Genomic DNA, 12,354 nt, shown 5'->3' with positions numbered 1-12,354 from the left:
GTTTATAATTGCTTGTTGAAGCATTCTTATGATACCTGCTTTAAGATTCTTTTTTTTAAGTTTTTTAAAATATTTATTTATTTGAGAGCAAGCAAGCATAAGCAAGCAAGAGAGAGAGACAGTGCATAGAGAGAGAGAAGCAGACTCTTTGCTGAGCAGGGAACCCATATGTAGGGCTCTATCATAAGGAGCCCAACTTAGAAATCATGACCTGAGTTGAAGGCAGACACTTAACTGCCTGAACCACCCAGGTACCCCTAAAGGTTTTATTTTTAAGCAATCTCTACATCCGAGATTGGGGCTTGAACTCACAACCATGAGATTAAGAATTTTGCATGCTCTATCGACTGAACAGCCAGGTGTCCCTAAAATTCTTGTCAGATAATTTTAACATCCCTGCCATCTCAGTATTCATGTCAACTGATTTTCTTTTGGTATTAAGTTGAAATGTTGCTGGTTATTGATATGAGTTTTTTTTTCTTAAAAAAAAGAAATTGGAGTCTATGTTACTAGAAATTGGAGTCTATGTTATGAGACTCTGAATCTAATTTAATTCTCCTTTTGTTAACATCTGCCAACACTTTTCCATAAGAGGAATGGAAGGTACTCTTGCATTACTACCAGGCAGGAGTGGAAGTCCAAAAATATAAAAATTCATAAATTTGCTTTGAAACACTCACCTGTCTGTTTTGCAATAGAAATTTTGGCAATAGAAATTTTTGCAATAGAAATTTTGGCAAGGTGATTTCTCCAGATACTGAGAAAGATATAATGAAATTTTGTGGAAAATTATTTTCATCATATTCATCCCTCCTCCCCACTCTCACCTCCCAAATGTGACTGTATTTAGAGATAGGATATTTAGAGGTAATTAGGTTAGTGAAGTCATAGGGATGAGGCTCTAATACAATAAAACTAGTGGTCTTACAAGAGGAGAAAAAAGAGAAGTATCTATCTCTCTCTCCATGTTCATGCACCAAGACCATCTGAGCACACAGTGAGCAGGTGGTCATCTAAAAGTCAGAGAGTTTAAACCAGAAACTAAATAAGCTAAAACCTTGATCTTGGACTTTCTAGCCTCCAGAACTATGAGAGAAAATAAGTTTTTGTTGTTTAAGTCACATTGTCTAGGTACTTTGTTATCCTAAACAGACTAAGACATCTCTGTTTTTTCTATTTTTGCCTCAATTCTTTCCTTAATTTGATACGAATCTTATAGCCATTGTTCTCTCTCATTAGCTTTAAGATAACATAAAAACTGAAAAATATAAAAACTTAGAATATGAATATTCAGTGATCCTCATACTGGTCCACGTCTGGCATTATCTAAACCCAACCCTGGTATCTACCACATATTAATGCAAATGTCTGGGAATGTTATAGCAATTCTTAAAAACAAGCAACAATGTCATGCTATTATATACAAAATGTCTAGAATTCCAAAAAAGCAATGGTGAATGAAGAGTAATATTGTAACTATTGAGGGAAGTCCAAGAAAAGATGTGCTGATGATTGTAATCCATCTAAACCTCTTTATAGAAGTGATAGTCCACATCCATGAACCTGGTTCTCTGGGCTTGGGCTGAAGGGTTGGGTCACAGAGGGCAGCCCTCAAATGGTGCAGAGACCACAGAGGTGGAGGACATGCCCTTCTTCTCCCAGGCTTTCAGTATTGGGATCAAAGAAGGCTAGCAGCACAGCTGCACACCAATTCTAACCTTAGGTGATTCACAGAAGTCTCAGGATCTCTTAGAGGGTGAAGTGAGTCTGATGTCAGTATATTCAATTCCTTATGTGATGTGGACATGTTATTATGGCCAGCGGTAGTGCTGACCTGGCTGCCTTAGCCCTAGGTATATGCAGCACTCTTCAAAAACAAGTGAAGGGGTATTAGAGATCAGAGAGGTGTGAGAAGGAAAGATTAACTCTCTCAGGGGCTCCATGGGAAATACTAAAAAGCCCCATAGAAAATTTTAATTGAAACAATACATGATTGATGTTAAGTTGAATTGGAGCTAAATACAGAAAAAGATAAAGTTCACCTTTAATGTTTCAAACTCTCTTGTTTTCTTCCCCTTATTAATATTGCACAAGTCTTCATTTCCATCACTTATCCACACCTCTTCAACCCTCACTCCCCATCCTCTCTACCCACTCCATCTCAGCTCTGCACTTCCAATCTCCATCCAAGTGAAATTATTCTTACTAAGGCTGCCCAAGTCTGATTTCATAGGGCACTCCCATATTCCTGACCTTCTTCTCCATCTCAAACCCACAAGCTCTTTGTGGTCCAGTTTATCAGATCACTGCTTACTGCCTGAAAACTGAAAAAGTAAATTAATATTTGTTCCTCTATTCAGTAAATTTTTTAGATATCTGCAATATACCAGGCAGTGCATGCATCATTGAGAGTAGTTTGGTAAAGAAGAAGATGGAACCTCTGATGGGCAGAGCACTGTAACCTGCACATAGGGACATAAAATATAGCCAGCCTTTGGGCAGCTCATAATCTAGTTCAGAAGTCAGCAAACTACACTCCAGGCTGAACATGGTTTACTACTTGCTTTTGTAGAGCCCGTTAATACAGAGTGGTTTTTACATTTTCAAATGATCGAAAAACAATCATAAGAAGAACAATTTCATGACAGGAAACTGCATAAAATTTAAATTTTAATGTCTATAGAAATTTAAAAAGTTGGAACACAACTATGCTCATTGTTTACAGATTGGTTGCTTTCATGTTATTATGGAGGAATTGCATATTTGCAAGAGATTGTATGGCCCTCAAAGCAGAAAATACTTACAAACTGACCCTTTGCAAAAAAAGTTTGCCAATCTTTGATCTTGTTAAAGAGGCAGGAAAGACACAAATATGCATAGCCTAAAGCAATGTAGTAAAAGCCAAATCCATACATAGAAAAGACTTGTTCTACAAATTCAAGCAAGGCAGATCCACAAATGCTCCATAGAGAAAGTAGAGTGTGACTTGGCCTAGAAGAAAGCATAAAGATGAAAGACCACTCATTTCACACTGAGGGAATAGCCTCCCCAGGGTCACTGAGGTAGAAATTATCATGCTAGAGATAGGGAATGCTGAGAAATATAAAACAGGAAATGTAGGTGGGGTTGGCTTCTGATATCTGTGAGAGGACAGCAGTGAAAGAAGGTCCCTTTAAAAAAAACAAACAAACAAACAAAAAACACCAGCTGATCAAGTAAAGGGGAAGCATTGAAGAATCTCTCCCTGTTAGGGTAGGAACCACAACAGAAAGTTCTTGGATAAATGTAAAAGAAGAGGTGAGTGATACTTTATGGGAATGTTCTAGAGTTTATCTTACCAGACAGAGGGTATAATAATAAAGTCCTTCTTAGAAAAGATTACAAAATTGTCAGAAATGAGGGATTAACTAGACATTGGCTAAAGGTATAAGTCATCTAAAAGCAAAATATATAGTAAGTGTTTTCTTCATCTGGCTAAGAATTTTGTTACTCAAAAGAAAGAGGTATTCTGGTAGAACTGGTATTCTATTCTTAGTTGTGGACAATATGAAAAGAGTTGATGGTAATGTGAGAGTGACAGAAAACTTGAGAAGATTGCTGTTGTCAACTGCAAGTATGAGATGAAGTAGGACATGTTATATACAGTCAGATGGGAATTCTAAGTTTCCAGAACCCAGTAAATGATGGTTTAGAAAGGCCCATGTGATCTCTTGGTCTGAATTTTTAGTTAGAAACTGGCTAAGGGGAGCTGAGCAGCTCCACAATTTAAGTTTCTCACAACATAGTATCAGAGTATCAAAATGAAAACAAACAAACAAAACAAAAGAAGCAGGCACAGAATATCATACCAATATATCAATATCATAAGGATGCATAATATCAATATTCAGAACTCACTACAGAACAGAAATCCATTTGATTATGAGCAGGAATTTCATTTGACTACTCGTGACGAGAGTGGTTTTGGGAAGGCCTACAATAAGCTAATATACCAAAGTGCTTACAGCAAAAAAGAAAAAGAGAGAAACAGAGAAAGGGCTTTTTCTAAGTTGAAAGCTAAGTCCACTAATTGGAAATAAGATCATGTAATTGTATATATGGATATTTTTATATCTATGTTAATTACTATAAAAGAAAATTAGAGATACCTTGTGCCTCTTTTTTTAAAGATTTTATTTATTTATTCATGAGAGATTCAGAGAGAGAGGCAGAGACATACACAGAGGGAGAAGCAGGCTCCCTGTGGGGAGCCTGATGTGGGACTCGATCCCAGGACCCTGGGATCATGGCCTGAACCAAAGGTGATAGATATATGTATATCTATCACATGTATGTGTATATATATATATATGATATACACATCCCATGGAATATTATTCAGCCTTGAAGAAGACTGGAAATTCATGCATGCTACAACATGAATGAACCTGGGAGATATTATGCCAAATGAAATAAGCCAGTTACAAAAAGATGAATACTGTATGGCCCCACTTATCTCAGGTACTTAGAGTAGTCAAATTCATAAAGATAGAAGGTAGAATGGTGATTGCCAGTGGCTAGTGGTAGGAAGAAATGGATCACTGTTGCTTAATGGGCATAGAGTTTCAGTTTTGCAAGAAGTAAGGAGTTCTGGAGATTGGTTACACAAAAGGTGAATATATTTAACACTAATGAACTGTACACTTCAACTTGGTTAAGATAGTACATTTTATGTTATTTACATTTGATCACAATTTTTGTTATATTTATTTTTTAAAGATTTGTTTATTTTAGAGAGAGAGAAAGAGAAAGTGAGAGCAGTGGGAAGGACAGAGAGAGAGAGAAAAGACTCTGGGCTGAGCGCAGAGCTGATGTAGGGCTCAATCTCATGACTCTGAGTTTCAAACCTAAGCCAAAAACCTAAGCCAAAACCAAGAGTCAGATACTTAACCAACTGTGCCACCCAGGTGTCCCCATAATTTCTTCTAAAGGAAAAAAAATCACATTAATAACAGTATTTGAACCATACTTTATCATTTAAAAAAATTTTCACATCCATATGAGGCAAGTGCTTTTATTATCCTTGTTTTTTAATCCATGTTTTATTATCCTTGGTAAGTGAAAATGGGAGGCATAGAGAATATTATGAAAACTTGCTCAAGGTCACACATTGAAAACTATCAGTTGATTTTCAAAATTCCAGAAAATTAGATTCTTAAGTACATACTACCAAGCAAAAAGCTGTAAACTTATTAGGACAAAAGAAAAAGGAGAGGGAGGTTATGGAGGCATGTGACTGGTAATGAGAAAAGCCAAGCAGGTAATTATACCAGCAAATCTAGACCATAGGAAGCTACAGCAACTGAGTAGAATATTTAGCTGTCAGCTTCCTGACAACTAGAGAGTCAGGGCCAAAAGGAGTATTGTAGTCCTCATTATCTAAAAAAGTAAAGAAGCATATTGGTGGTATGTCAGAAGAGACCGACCATTTTGAGGCTGGCTCTAAACTTGGAAGGAATTTTATGTAAGAAACATAACGCAAATTGCATGATGTCTTCAATAGCAGTGAGCAGTGGTCATTCTGCACATAGCCATGTATAATAGCAAACTTGATGCAAGTTAGTGGCATAATTCAAGTCACAGTCCCATAAAGCGATTTGTATGGAAATCCAGAATAATAAAATGTAGGTATGCTACTTTCTGGTGATTTGACTCAGTAAGAGAAAGCTTAGGGAATGTGTGTAATGATTCATGACTCATAAACTACCAGCCCTGAATATCGATTGATTTGTCAGGCTTTGACCAGAAGCTATGTAGGAAATGGCTCTGAATTGAGATAAATGAGGTAATCTCTGCTCTTGATTGAAAAGAGATCCATGTGCTTTGTATACAATGCATCTACCAATTCATGAATTTGTTATCCAAGTTAAGGGCTCAGCTGTGTGGCCCTCCTGTTCAAATGGACTACCCCCCCCCCCCCCATTCTGCATGAAGTCAGCAACAGATCAGTACACATACAGCATAAGGGGGACTAACAATCAGGGTCGTGGAAGAACCACTGCTGAAAATCTTTAGGAAATTAGAAGACAGTGTAGACTAGACATGTGTGCATGGGTCAAGCTGAATAAGATCAGTAAGCAGAAGATCACTGGAACCCCAGGGCTAGAGAAAGTCACTGGGACAAGTCTCAGCAGTTGACATTAAAGCAAAAAACTTCTGGGAAGATTGGCAAAGACATTCTGAGGGGCCTAGTAATAGGCAGAGGGCCATGAGAGCAAGCCTGTAGGTATCAGCAAGATCTGGCTACTGGTGGCCAGTCCAAGCTGGGGTCAAGAATTAGGGGCTTTGATTACAGACCCCAGAGGGCTGGCAGGGACTAAGAAAGGGCCATTATCTCAGATTGGGGCCTGTATCAGAGGCTGGAACCTGAAGGTAAGTGTACAGAATGGAAAAAATAGAGACAAAGTTCTTAAAACTAAGATATAAAGAAAGGTATGATCACAGTAGTAAGTCAACAGCCTATCCGAGGGGGGTTTAAGGCCAGACTATGGTCAATGACTGTGGATATGCCAACTGAAGAGTGACTTTCTGATGCTCCTGGTAGAGGAACGATTTAGGGCCCTCAGCCAGGCTCAGATGGCAGTAGGCACTTAAGTGGCTCCAGCTGCAGGTTTTCAAGGGTTTCATATCAGTTACTGATCATTATATGGCAGAGTGGAAATAGATTTCAGAGAGAAGGCGGCAATGGGAGCTTCACTCTTGTTCTTGGGGTCTAAGACTGGGAGAACACCTGTTTTCCTCCTCATGCTACGTACCCAGAGGAGGATAAACTCTCCTCTCTGGGTCTTGCAGGTGCATGAGCATTTTGTTTCTGTGCTGAACTTGGGTGTCCAGAAAGCTGAAAAGAGGCAAATCAGGAATGTTGGAGAGACAATTAGCATAGCTTAAGAATACCCATGACATAAGTTACTGGGGAAAACTCCTTATGTTCTGTGACAGTGGGGCTCTAATGAGAGCAGGAGGTTCATTTGGTTGTTTGGAAGGGGGGAGGGGAGGAGAATCACTTGATTAAGAGCATGAAAGGCAGGACAACTGTATGAGATTTTCAAAGCAATGCACGTTGCCAATATTAATGATTTTAAGCTTAAGTCCCTGGTACATAATATAGGACTTAATTTCAGTTACATAAACATTGGGAAAAGAGGTTTGTTCTGAATATAGAGCAATAAAAAATAGAGCAAGCAGTTACTAATAAGACTGGTATTTATGAGGGAAGTTTTCATTAACATCAGCATATTTTTGTATGTAAAAACACTCAGAAATGTGCCTATGTGTGCCTGCTGTTGCCTTTGTACAACTTCTCTATTTAAAAATATAAAAATAGGCAGGATAATAAAAGAATTAAGAACCAAAGTGATGGAGCAAAAATCACTACTCTGCCACTTACAGCATCGGTGACTTTGAACAAATCACTTAATTTCTGGCCATTTCCATCAACTAGCACAGAGGTAGCAATAGTATCATAGGATCACAGTGATAATTAATTGCGTTTATATCCATAAAATACAGCAGTACCTAGTATGCAGCAGGTACAATATACCAAGCGTTCTCTATTATAACTAATATTTTTTAAAATCTCCCTATAATTCAGCAGTTCCCAAACTCAACTACATATTGAAATCCCCTGGGGGACTTCAAAATGTATGACACCTGGATCCCACCCCCTGAAATAACGGATGTAGCTGATTTGGTTGAATCCTGAGTCTTAGTGTAAAAGCTCCCTAGATGTTTCTAATGGCTAGTCAAGCTTAAAGAATCACTAAAGAACTCCCTGCTTTAAGTAATGAGGGTTTTGTTTAATTAGATCATTATTATAGTAAATGAGTCTAATCCATTCACGAATGATGGTTAATCAATATGCAAGTATAGAACCAACTGGAAAGTATCAGCCTTATGGCCTAAATTTGGGAAGTGATAGCATTAGGTCCATAATGCTTGTTTTATAGACTCATACTATGAGAATGACCATAAAAACTGTGCAAACCAATAAATTGTCAAATTGATGGAGCAAAGGATTAAGTGAGCCAGATGCTGTGTCAAGGGAGCCACGAAGGGGGAAAGTCCTCTCTCCTTTGTGTGTGTATTCCTGCAAAGACTATACACGAAGACTATTATTCCCGTGGGTCATTTTAGGATGAGGGTAATACCTACATACTGGTGTTCCCATGATGGTGTAATGATAATGTAGCCTGTATGCTATTGGTTTAAACAGAAATTCTCCCCCGAGGCCACTTCTGAGTCACTTCTTGTACAAAACTAGTTACCCAAGCTACGTTTTCCAGAAAATGTCAGCATGTCATGGAATGGGAATCAATTTTTATCTCAGAGTCTGATAGAAAATTGTTCTTTTGGCCAAAGGGAGATGGAACAAGTGCTTTCGTCACCTATTAGCACAGCAGAATCTAATGATTACAGAGCAGCCACAGCCATGAACTAGCATGTGGTCACAGGGTTCTTAGGTTCGAGACTTAGGAAGCTGCAGGATTCCTGAGGTTGGCAAGCAAAGCAACCAGCCAGAATTGTGTGCAGCATTACAGAAAGAAGCGACGCTTTCCAAAGGAATTGATTGCATGCTGCTTAAAGACCAAACCTGGAACAGAAAGCCGAGAAGCTTTCTGATTTATATTAGGAACTCTGAAGTGCATACGACAGCCACTGACAGAATAGCCCTTCAGCTGCATTGGTCAAAGACTGTGGCCTGGGCAGCCCGGGTGGCTCAGTGGTTTAGCACTTGCCTTCCGCCCAGGGCATGATCCTGGAAATCTGGGATCGAGTCCCACATTAGGCTCTTTGCATGGAGCATGCTTCTGTCTCTGCTTCTCTCTCTCTTTCTCTCTCTCTGTCTCCTATGGATAAATAAAATCTTAAAAAAAAAAAAAAAGGCTGTGGCCTTAGTGAGGCTTTTAGTCAGGTGGTGGAGGCCATACACACCTACTGTGTAACCTTCTTGTAAGTCACATGCATGAATCAATGTGTAATCCCTACCTCAGAACATGTCTATATTCAGCAAGTCCAGGTGAGGCAGCACAGCACAGCATGACTGATCAGACTTCCCAGGTTTGAACCCTGACTCTTGTACCTGCTGGGGGAACCTGGGCAGCTGCTTCTTCGGTAAAAGAAATCATAAAAGTACCTTTTCTCAAAGAGCTCTTATGAAAATCAAAGAAATTCATATTTGTAAGCCACCCAGAAAAATACCTTCACATTGCTATAAATACTTGCTTCTTAAATAAGTAAATCTTCATCCTCAAATTAGAAGTTCCCTTCTGAGTTTATGTTTAGACACCTGAACCAGGAACATCCTATCTGATCATTAAAATCTCAACTCTGGCATTCAGAAGTTAAAAAAAAAATAAGATAAGCAGTGCTTTCAGTAGCCTGCTTTGCCAGGATTATTTCTACCTGAATTAAGAGTGTGTTACAATGGCCACTCAGAGGATATTGGGATGTTAGTGATGTAATTTAAGAATCTGAGACATAGGGGATCCCTGGGTGGCTCAGTGGTTTAGCACCTGCCTTCGGCCCAGGGCCTGATCCTGGAGTCCCGGGACTGAGTTCCACGTTGGGCTCCTGGTATGGAGCCTGCTTCTCCCTCCTCCGGTGTCTCTGCCTTTCTCTCTCTCTCTCTCTCTCTCTCTCTCTCTCTCTCTCTCTCTCTGTCTATCGTAAATAAATAAAATAAATAAATCTTGAAAAAAAAAAAAGAATCTGAGACGTAATTTGCCTATTACCCTCCTATCAGAAAATCAGCTATAAAATAAGCTTCCTTGAGTTTCTAGAATGCTATAAAATAAATTTCCGTAAGTTTCTAGAATACCACACAGCACATGCAATTTATCCTCAAAACTCTCTTCAGTGTTTGTTTGGCTGGCTGGTTTGCTAGTTTACAGTCCGGTTTTTGTGTTTATTGTTCAGCTGTTTTATATTCTGGAAAAGAGACCTGAAATTGCAGATGCTTATGCTGCTCTGAGTTTTTTGGGGTTGGGAATGCTCTGGGAAGAGACTGTTCTTTTCACTGCCGTCTTGACTAGTGTCTGCCACCAAGAAAAGTTAAATTGTGACTAGGACCACCTAGTCCTAGGGGGCTAGTATTTCTAGATCACCAAGGTACCAGTCCTGAAGTGTTCTGGGTTCAGATCAGTGGATCTCCCAAGATGAATACAAATCAGAAAAATTCAAGTTTCTTGATATCTAATCTGCATAGTCAAGGCATGGCCAGGTTTAAATCCTTAAGAAATCCTTCACACATCTATACACCTAAATACACACACTCGCCCACAAAATTACCAGACTTTTGAGCTCCTTTTTAATAAAAAGTAATCAGGCAAGCACAGGGAAAAATAAATGTATCTTAATTTCTATTATAGTAAAGTGTACTCTTGCTATTCCAGCTACATTTGTTACTAGTTCTAGAAGTTTTCTTAGCATCTGGTGTCCAATCCTCAGCCCTGGAAGCCTCCAGTCACTAAGGATGCTAATGAGGTCCCTTTGTGCTGACAATCCTAAGAGCTCCGTGTACCGACTCTGCTTCCTTTCTTAACTTTCTCTTCTATTTCCAGTTACCCACCTAAGACTGGTCCTTCGTAGTGACCCCAACTTGCTATCTGTTGTCCTGAGCTTTCATGAATCAGCCCAGATGGTTCTAATCAGCATAAGATTCTTGGAGTGAGTGGGAGAGGCAGGATCAGGCCCTGTGACCTAAACAAGTTCTGTTCTCCAGCCTCCTCCCTGCCCTTGAAAGATCTCCCTGTTAGCAAAGGAGATAACCAGATGTATCGGACTGAACTTCTTTAACTTTTGTCTAAACTGGTTTATGGTTGAAATTGATTCTGAACACATAGTACATTTCTAATTTGAGAAGATAATTTTGAGTAATTTCATGAGCATGAAGAAAAGAAAGACCACATAAAAACTAGAGCATTTTCAAGCATTTCCAGTGTTTTCTATATTTCCAAGAAACGGCATTTCACTTGAGCCCACTTCCTTTAGCCTTGAAGGATGTCTGAAACAATCAAAATTTTATAACCCAGCCAAGCAGAAACACCAAGTTTTACTTTGATGTCTTGAGACAGCATATTCTTTTGAAATTCCCTCTACAAACGTATGCTTCCAAATAAATCGATTTTTTTTTCAATTTTTTTAAATCAATTTTTTAAATAAATTTTTATTTATTTATGATAGTCACGGGGAGAGAGAGAGAGAGAGACAGGCAGAGACACAGGCAGAGGGAGATGCAGGCTCCATGTACCAGGAGCCCGACGTGGGATTTGATCCCGGGTCTCCAGGATCGTGCCCTGGGCCAAAGGCAGGCGCCAAACTGCTGCGCCACCCAGGGATCCCCAACTTAATCGATTTTAAAGAGTACCTGTGGTGAGTTCTTAGCCTCAACATTTCTTATTTTCATTTATAGCTCATTTGGACTTTAAATTCCTCTAGTAGAAAATGTCCACAGTCTTATTTCTAAGATAAGGCAAAATGACCCATCTGAACCAGCCAATCTCAAGGGCAATATAAACTAATAAATTAATATAACCTACCTATAAATGATATACACAGAATTTACATTGTCTGGTGCTTAAAATCTGCCTTTTGAAGAACAACCAAATTGCTTTGTAAGAAACAAAATATTAGCACCTAAAGTCTACTTCTTCCTTGACTATGTAGCCATAATAGGAAGGTTTTCTTGGGTATAACCATTTTGATATACATACTCTTCCCAACTTAGAATGGTTTAACTTAAATTTTTTCACCCTTTGATGGTGCAAAAACAATATGCATTCAGTAGAAACTCCCAATTTTGAGTTTTGACTTTTTCTGGACTAGCGAAATGCAGTACAATACTCTCTCATGATGTTGGGCAGGAGCAGGAAACCACAGCTCCCAGTCAGCCACCCAGTCGTGAGGGTAAACAACCAATACACTTAGAATTATTCTCTCACTTCTAGTACCAGTACCATGTTCAAGAACTTACACAAGATATGCAACACTTAATTATAAAAAAATCTTTTTTGTTAGATGATTTTTCCCAACTGTAGACTAATGTAAGTGTTCTGAGTATGTTTAAGGTAGGCTGAGGGCACACTATGATATTTGGTACATGAAGTGTATTAAATGCATTTTCAACTTCCAGTATTTTCAACTTAAAATGAGCCTGTCAAGACATAGGAAGATCTGTAGCGGATCTGAAGAAACAAATTAATTTTATGTTCTCTTCAGAGCCCTTATGGCTTGAATGGCTTCTCATTCCATCATATTCTGGGAAATAAGACCTATTGTTGGTAGAATCCTAATGTCACACTACTCTGTAACTCTCTT

The sequence above is a fragment of the Vulpes vulpes genome, chromosome 4, assembly GCF_048418805.1.
Source record: "Vulpes vulpes isolate BD-2025 chromosome 4, VulVul3, whole genome shotgun sequence".
Taxonomy (NCBI): domain Eukaryota; kingdom Metazoa; phylum Chordata; class Mammalia; order Carnivora; family Canidae; genus Vulpes; species Vulpes vulpes.
Note: the sequence above shows the minus strand (reverse complement) of the source record.